The sequence below is a fragment of the Apium graveolens genome, chromosome 6 (assembly GCF_009905375.1).
Source record: "Apium graveolens cultivar Ventura chromosome 6, ASM990537v1, whole genome shotgun sequence".
Taxonomy (NCBI): domain Eukaryota; kingdom Viridiplantae; phylum Streptophyta; class Magnoliopsida; order Apiales; family Apiaceae; genus Apium; species Apium graveolens.
The window spans coordinates 180,982,143-180,991,964 of record NC_133652.1 but is presented as its reverse complement, the minus strand read 5'-3'; positions in this window follow the sequence as shown (position 1 = coordinate 180,991,964).

The window sequence follows — 9,822 nt, the reverse complement described above, 5'->3', positions numbered from 1 at the left end:
ATCGAAGTTTGCTTCATCTGAGATAGAGGAAAGTTCAGGAAGTGTATACTTCCGCGTTCTGAAGACACGGAGCATTGATGTTAAGCTTGTAGCTCCTATAGGTCTGGGGACATCATGGATAGATCCCATTAAGACCCATATTCAAACCGATTGGTTGCCAAATAATGCTACTGAAGGACGGAAGTTGGCTGTTCGAGCACTAAGATACTCCTTGATAGATGGGATTTTGTATAAAAGATCTTATGTAGTTCCTTACTTAAGATGTCTCAGGCCCGATGAGGCACGCTTGGCTCTTGAAGAAGTGCATGAAGGTATATGCGGGCAACACTTGGGGGGCAGAGCACTAGCTCACAAGATAACCCGTTTAGGCTTCTATTGGCCAGAAATAATGGCTGATGCCAAAGAGTATGTAAAGAAGTGTGACCGCTGTCAGAAGCATGCACCTGTCGTTAGACAACCCCCAAGATGCTGACCTCCATTAACTCATCCATCCCCTTTGCTATGTGGGGAATGGATATACTTGGGCCCTTCCCCATGGCCATGGCACAAAGGAAGTTCCTGATTGTAGCCATTGATCATTTTACTAAGTGGATTGAAGCCAAGCCTTTAGCCAAAATCACAACCGAACAGGTTGCGCAATTCTTGTGGAAAAATATCATGTGCCGATATGGAATCCCACGCATTCTTGTCACGGATAATGGGAAATAATTTGATAATACAGATCATCAACGAAGAGCCTCCCTCTATTTTAATAAAAGGGTTAAAGAAAGGTTCTTTTACCAAAGAGGCTTGATCTTAAGAAAGATTGAGGCTTCAGGAGTTGAAGAGAAAGAAATGCTAATCCATAACTGGGAAAGACCGTATAAGGTCAAGAAAACATGAGGACGAGGATCCTACAAGTCGGAAACCCTGAGCAGTGACAAAGTGCCTCATACCTGGCGCGTTTCGAAGCTGAAGGTTTAATATGTTCAGGACATAAAAGACATGTTCCTGGTACTTAGTAGTAAATAGAGGAATAAGGTCGACCAGTGTACGAGCATCCAATGAATAAAATTCCCGAAGGACCAAAGTATCAAAAATAAAAGACGAATATGAAATCAAACTACAAATGCAGGAGATCCTGAAGGATCAGAAATCAAGTCATGATGAACAATTAGGTTACATACTGAAGATGTTCAAGTCCATGAAGGACCGCAAATAGATAAAAGCCACACACGGCAAACAAAGCCATGCAAGGCCTAAACACTGAAGGACAATCTATAGTCCAAAATCAGATGATTGGCCAATAATGGTAACCTCAGAAATAACCCAAAGCCTAGGAAAGCCCCGCAAATTTACCATATCCCTGTAAGAGCTATGAACAGAGCCAATGGACATATTAACGCATCATCATGGGTGTCCATCATCTTGAATAAGTCTTTCGGCCGTCGATAAATGCTAAGAGAGCTCTAGAATCCCAGTCTTGAAACTTTCTCTCAAGTTTCTTCATCAATGCTTCAAAGGCCATGTGCTCACTCCTTCATTTTGCACTCCTAGTGAAAGAAGCTGCGAAGTAGGCGTTGGCCTAATAAGAAAAAGATATTAGAAATCTAACTTCACGAAATGTATATGGTCAATTGGAGTCCACATTACAAACTCCAGCCTACCAAAGAAGTCTGATCAGCCTCAAGAGAAAGCCTTTGACCAACTGGAGATCCCTTAGAAAGAGCTCCGCCAGACCGGCCTCCAAGGGATGCCCTAAGCCAGCCAGGCTCCTCCTTTAATTTGTGAAGTACTGAAAGTTCTAAAAAGAATAGGTGTACCAAATACAAGGCATGAGCCCCGCACATCCCCGCCTCAGGAAGCTGTTCGCCTAATTGGAACAAACTTAACCAATGGAAAGATAAGAGGGGTTAGGCCAACTTTAACAAGGTTCCTTTGAATTATGAGGACCCATCAAGAACACGAACGTGATAGTTTATGTTCGAGGTCCATCAAGACATGTTGTCCATGAAATCGAAAATGTTTCCCTTTGACCAACCAGAGGAGGCCGAGTAACCATCCACGAAGATCTTTGACCGTCGAAAGGGTCCTTGGATGAGGTCCCCACCCGGAAAGGCACTCCCTCGAATAAAAAAGAGAGAAGTCAAATCCACGAATTGATATTGAGAATATTGAAGTTCAAGAACTTCCATGAAATAGGATCCCGAAGGGCCAAGAAGCTCTAGACATTAAGGTTACGGCCGACCAGGGCCTCAAGGGCTTGGTCTCTATGGCCGACCAAGAGTCCTTGAAGCTGACTCCTCTACATGGAGGGTTAGGCCGACTAGGATGTCCTCAAGGAACGTCTACAGACGTCCGGAACTAATAGGGATGGCCCATAATAGAAGGTTCCAAGAAAACCATGAACTAGAGCCAAGGGATGCTCCTAATGAAGACAAGAACTTCCACGGAAACAAGTTTCGTAAAGACTAGAACCCTTACGGAGGGAAATAAGTTTCACGAAGAGTAAGACGCTCACGGCTACCAATAGTCAGTAACGCCTAGCCCTCCACAAGGAAGGATTAGGCTGACTAGAACCTTCACAGTGGAAAATAAGTTTCGTGAAGAGTAGAACGTTCACGAGAACAAGTACATAACGCTCACTAGAAAAAGGGCCAAACGTCCAAAAAGAGCAGAATTGGCCGACCAGGCCACATGAAGGCCTCATAGCTGACGGGAACCCATGTAGGGTTAATCCAGACCCTCCTAAAGGTTTTTTGGTGGAACTCCTATGAAATTCCTTGAGAATTCTTGAAAAAATAGGCGCCCGATGAGAACAAGTTCCGCAAAGACTAAGGAGTCCATGAGAACAAGTTCCGAGAAGGCTAAAGAGTCCATGAGAACAAATTTTGTGGAGACTAGGACATCCACGAAAACAGGTTTCATGAAGAATAGAACGTTTACTAGAAAACGATCAGAAAAACCTGGTTGAGGCTAAACACAAATCGATAGTCTTAAGGGACAAAAAGCCCAGTAAGTTTAAAGGCCCAAAAAAGAAAGCCCCAAAGTGGAACGTTCCAGAATACTCCAAGAAATTCTAAAGGAAATAAATGAACAGGGAAGAAAAATTCAAGAATATTCCCAAGAATTCTAGAAAATTCTAAAGGAGGTATTTAAATATATTAAAGTCCAATTATAATTAGGAAGAGGCCCGATAAAAGGCCCAAATCCAATTAGGATTTGGAAAAATAGAGGCCCAAGTCCAATTAAGATTTGGAAGGATACAAGCCCAAATCCAATTAGGATTTGGTAAAAGAGAAGGCCCAAATAAGGCCCATTCCAAGTTGAATAAAGAAGAAGCCCAATAAAGACCAGGATTGAGGTCGAATTTGAGGTCGTGAATTCTAATCGAATTCTTTCGAACAGACACCCGAAAATTATGGGTAAAAAAGACCAGGATTGAGGTCGAAATCCAGGAAAATAAGACCAGGATTGAGGTCGAATTCCCAAATCAAGCACAATATTTTTCGAGGAAAAGGACAGAATTTTCGACCTAGATCCAGGTCGAAGGTTCGACTAGGATCCTGGTTGAAATCCAGGTCGTGAATCCTAGTCGAAACCTTACGACCAGGAATCAAAACAAGGACAAATTTTCGACCTAGATCCAGGTCGAAGGTTCGACTAGGATCCTGGTCGAAATCCAGGTCGTGAATCCTAGTCGAACCTTACGACCAGGAATCAAAACAAGGATAAATTTTCGACCTAGATCCAGGTCGAAGGTTCGACTAGGATCCTGGTTGAAATGCAGGTCGTGGATCCTAGTCAAAATCCTTCGACCAGGATTGAGTGGCTGGCCCGAAATTCGACTAGGATCCAGGTCTAATTTTCGACTAGGATCCTGGTCGAATTTTCGACTAGGATCCTGGTCGAAAAAGGGCTGAAAAATTTAAAAAAAAAGGTTTGTGAAAAATTCCAGAAAATTAAGGGAAAATTCCTGGAAATTAAGGAAAAATCCCCGAATTAAGGGAAAAATCCAGAAAATCAAGGAAAAATCCAGAAAATTAAGGAAAAATCCCAGAATTAAGGGAAAATTCCTAAAAATTAAGGAAAAATCTCAGAATTCAGGGAAATTCTAGAAAATTAATGGAAAATTCCTGGAAATTAAGGAAAAATCCCAAAATTAAGGGAAAAATCCAGAAAATCAGGGAAAAATCCAGAAAATCAAGGAAAAATCCCAGAATTAAGGGAAAATTCCTGAAAATTAAGGAAAAATCCCAGAATTAAGGGAAAATTCCTGAAAAATAAGGAAAAATCCCAGAATTAAGGGAAAATTCCTGAAAATTAAGGAAAAATCTCAGAATTCAGGGAAAATTCCATAAAATTAAGGGAAAATTCCTGAAAAATACCAAAAAATTCCTAAAAAAAGGGATAAGGTAAGAAAATGATAGGAAAGTTCTAAAAAACAACCCTGAAGCCGTGTACAAGGCAAATCGTTGTAAATGTGTAGGTCGCTCCACACTTTACGCCAAAATGATGCCCTATAAGGGAACGAATGAACTTAACTTCTGCGAAATCTTTTACGATTTCCCAGGAGTTGGGGGGCAAATGATAGGGAATAAAATAAACCCTGATTGCGTAATTAATATCGCATTAATTGTATTGACATTGGGATGACAATGAAGCCCAGTTAGAAAGGGCCCAAAAACCTGATTATTAATTAATTTCGTAATTAATTATTAAGGGAAAAATCATCTATTAAGAAGAGTCCCAATAAGGACATAAATCCTAGTAGATTAGCCTCCAAGGGACCTAAAAGGATAAGGAATCAGTTTCCTACTATTTAGGACTCCTAAGTCCATTCGAATTCTAAGACTTGCCCACCAAGTCTCCTAACCCAAGTCCAATTCAAGGACTCCCAACACCTATATAAGGGGTCTCACCCCCCCCCCAATCAGAACTACATTTTTTGGCTTGATTCTCTAATTCACAGAGATACGTAGGCATCTCGTAAAGGCAGAGTTAAGCTATGAAACACGAGAGCAGCCATTAAAGGCCTTGAGCTCCCGAACCTTAGCAATAAATATAGCAAACAATAATCTTAGTTTTTTATCCATAACAGCCCTCGAATAATATTCGAAATAATATTCAATAATAAAATAAAGGAGTCATAAGTCCTCGGATGAATATTCGAAATAATATTCAATAATAAAATAAAGTTATCGAATAACCCTTATTCGATTAATAGTTTTGAAAACTATAACCATATATATATAATTATATATATATATATACATATATACAAAATCTACTAGAGATCCTCGACTCCCGGTTTTAGAAAATGTTTCCATCTTTTGGGGTCCTTATAATAAGGGTATATGCAAAATACTGCTATCCTCTAGCATAGGTATTATCAACTGAACCAACAGATATATATGGCAAGAATACGAAACAGGCATGCATATGTACCATATAACATGCTACAATATATCGCAATATTTGCTAATTGACCAACATGCATCTACCGCAAGATAATGCATATACATATATACATCACAACAACAGTATAACGGGTAGAAAACTTGCCTGAGCGACTTGGGGTGATAAAAGGCTCGGGACGAGTCTGGTAACCTATAAACAACAAGTAAGTTGGAATTAAACCAAAGTCACTTGTAAATCTATACTTTAACTAACTTAGACTCTAACGCTTATTTTGCGCTTATTGATTATCTTAAGTCACTCGGGTACCCTCGGCTCCACCATTTTTAATAAATTAACCTTTACGAGTTTTAAGGCGATTCCTTCGCGAGTGTCTTACCAACTGCCTAACACACTTACCCTAAATGTTTCTTACCCCAGTTAGTCATTTAAGGTCCTTAACCAAGGTTTCAAAGTAAGGCGAGGGGAAATGTTTTGTTCGCGAAACGCCGTTACTTGAAACGGTCGTTTCTCCTAAACCGTGCATCGGAATCGAACGAACTACATATCAAAACGAAGCTCGTAACACGAGCTATCTAGACATGGCAATGGTCATAATCTAGCAGGGGGTTCTCGGGTCCTAATGTTATGCACAAAAACAGTCTAAAGAAAATCGGACGTTATGACGGCTATGTTTACGTGATTTCCCAATTTTAAACCATTCAAAAACCATCCCAATTCAACCTCAAATCAATCATACAACCAACATCCATCCTTATCACATCATAACAGCCCCAATCAATTCAATTTTTAACATTCATACTTATGCCTAAGCTTGAATTTAACTATACTACATTCTTTTAACCAAAATAACAAGATTTACCATTCCATTTCAATACCACTTCAACCCAAACTCTAAACCACAAACATTAAGCTACAATATCACCATAATAACCAAAATCATCTTAATAAACATAGGAATCTAGGGTTTGGAGATGATATACCTTCCTTGAAGTGGTGGGAGTAGCTAGGAAGCCTTAAGAAGCTTTGAGAAGTCTTAGGGATGCTTGGATCTTAAAGGAAAACAAGAAAAATTTCAAGTTAAAAACTTGAAAACACTATTCATTGTCTTCTTCATTGATTTAATGAAGAAGATTGAGAAAGAATTGATGGCTTAAACTCATGATATAGCCCTAACTATGCATAAGGATGATTAGGGAATTAACTCACCAATTTAGGAAGCTTGGATCTTGAATTTTTGAAATTTCTTGCCTTTGGAATAGTAAAAAGCCGAGAGCAATTGAAGAATAATGCCTTGGTTTCTTTTTGTTTTGATGAAGAATGAATTATTTGGCTTGGTTGATTTGGTTTTGTTTAGTTTTTGGTTAATTACCAATTTAACCTTGATTTTGTCTGGTTAAAAATCCACCACATCTCCTTCCTTCCCATGTCATGCCTATGTCATGTTGTGATGTCATCTTTCCCTCCTTGTCCTCTTCTCATTGGTTGGGTGACATCACTCTCTCTAATCCCTTTGATTAACTTCCTAATTGTTTTCCTAATGACCGCTGATCTGTTATACGGTTCGCTTAACTTTCGTTTTCGTTTATCGTTTGAAGGATCATACCCGGGATCTTATTACTTAGGTTCCCATAACCTTTCTTAATATATTATATTCCTTTTTATGATCCTCTATTATAATCCTTTATTTTAAATCCTTTTTATCCTGTTACCTTATACTCAATTCTCTCCGTATCTAGTGTATTTCCGGGAAAAACCAAAGTGTTCGGAATTGGATTCTGACGATCTTTACATACACTCATATACCATATAGAGTACTAATAAAATCTCAGAATATCCATAACAGAACCCCTACATAGTGTGGCATGAAAAGTTTTCTCATTCAGCTAAAACACTATTCACAAGGGTTACAAAAAGTTCAAAATTTTGGGGGTTATTATAATATGTGTGAAGAATCACATAGAAAGGCATTAATTTTTCGAGTTAAGAAATCATCATCTGATGACTGTTAAGTTCTGATATAAGTCTAAGTGCTGATATTAAATTCTGATCATCTATTTGACTTATTTGTGGTTAAAATCTGAAACAGTCTTATTTTAAATCAGAATATGTACAGGTGAGATATTAACAGTCAATACAATTAGTTTTAGTGGAACACGTACATGCACAGTAATATTTACTTGTTTCTTGTGCGCATTAAACCCTGTTTTACACTTCCAATGACTGTTTTTCTTCCCAACAACTATGCTGCAATCCTAAATTATGATGAAGCTCCATCTGAGTTGCACTTTGTGCAAGATCTTCTGGCATACAATGAAATTGGGTATGCATTGACCCAGCCTCAAGTCATTTCCAGCCAACAAGTTCTGACGTTTTGGTGGACTGGGCATTTTGATAATGGTGGTGCTACTGGTACTCCCAACATTGTTTTTGAAGTCAATGATGTTGAACATGTGGTAACTCCTGGAACAGTTCGTAAAGCTCTACATTTACCAGAAGGCTGCATTTTCTCAACACCGGAGGAACCAGTTCTACAGCAGCTCATGGCCAATTTGGGGTATGAAAAGAGTTTGGCTAAGCTTGGGCAGTTGATACGAGCACATATCAGAAAGGAATGGAGTTTTTTCTTCGACTGTATCACTAAAGCCTTCAGGAATAAGTGTTTCAACTTTGATGCCATTCCAATAATGAGTCAGCACATCGGGTATGCTATTATTAACCAAACTCATTTTGATTTTACAAGTGTTGTGCTAGGCTTTATTGGGGATAGGATGACAGAGGATAGAAATGTAGTTTACTTTGCTAGATTATGTCAGCTTATATATACCTTTTGCTGTGCTGATGACCCTCAACTAGCCAGTTCTTTATTTCCACCTTTTAAACTTGCAAAACGGGCTTTTAATGACTTGGTAAATGCTGACCTTAAGAAAACGGTGGTTAGACCTTTACAGATTCCTCAGTCTGTAAAACTGATCCTGGTAAATGCTGATCCTCAAACCTATAGATCTGTTTATCCTGATGTACAACCTACCACCACATCCCAAACACCACAACAACCATCAGAACATACCACTCATACATCTATACCTCAATCCTCTATCAGAACACATCTCAAACCTTCACAGATAGCTCAACCTTCATCATCAGCACATACTGTGAAGCCTTCATCTTCCAAGCCCAAGAGGACAAAGACTGTGCTGATCCTCAAACCTATAGATCTGTTTATCCTGATGTACAACCTACCACCACATCCCAAACACCACAACAACCATCAGAACATACCACTCATACATCTATACCTCAATCCTCTATCAGAACACATCTCAAACCTTCACAGATAGCTCAACCTTCATCATCAGCACATACTGTGAAGCCTTCATCTTCCAAGCCCAAGAGGACAAAGACTGTCCCTCAGACACCACAGAAGAGAAGGAGGATTGTTCTGAGAGATGAGTCTGATAGTGAGGAACAGGTTTCTGCATCAGAACCTGTTGTTAAAGAAGCTGAGAAGGTCCCTTCTCAGAAGGATTCTGGAATTGGGGGATCTAAGCTTCTCAAAAGGCTTAGAAGAATGACTTATGTTGAACCTCCCAAGGAATCCCCACCTTCAAAGAGATACAAGAAACAGAGAGCTAAAAGGCCAGCTTCAGATGATGAGGAAGCAGCAGCTAAGGAAGGAGATCAGGAATCTCTGATCTCAAAAGAACCAGAATTTGTTGAAGCTACTGCATCTCCATCTCTATTGTCCCCAACTCAGGAAGCTGCTACCGATAAGGCAAACACACCATCTGTGTCTCCTGTACATGAAACTGTATCTCCTGTAGACCCAGGCACAAGTGCTGAAATTGACATTCACAACCTGGTTGTGCCTGAGGTTCTCTAGTTAGAAGCTCCAACAGCAATAAATCCATCAACAATACCACTTACTGATGCTACTCAAACTCCAGAATTGTCTACAACACCTTCTATGCATCTAGATGTTGATGATCAAAATATAGGTGAGCATCAGGATATGGCTGTTGATCTGAACTTGGAAACAAATCAGCACTTAGAGGATGATGCTGAAGCCTCAATTGCTTCTCATACTATTGTTTTATCAGAAGATGTTGATTCTGTCAGTTCTGATGCTTCAAATGCTGATACTACTGGTGATGCTGCTATTAATGCAGATACTGATGAAGCTGGTCCTTCAGGACATGCACCTCAACAAACTGCTCATAAATCTGAACTAGTTAAGAAGTTTGTTACAAGAGCAGCACCAGTACCTTGGAGTGAAACTCCTAGAGGACAGGAGTGGAATAAGGAATGGAACTCAGTTACCTTTGTTCCATCTGAAAAGATTCTTGCTGAGCACTTGGCAAAAGCTGATGAAATGTTAATTAATGATGATTTCAAGACACAGCTCAAGCAAGAAACGACTCAGAA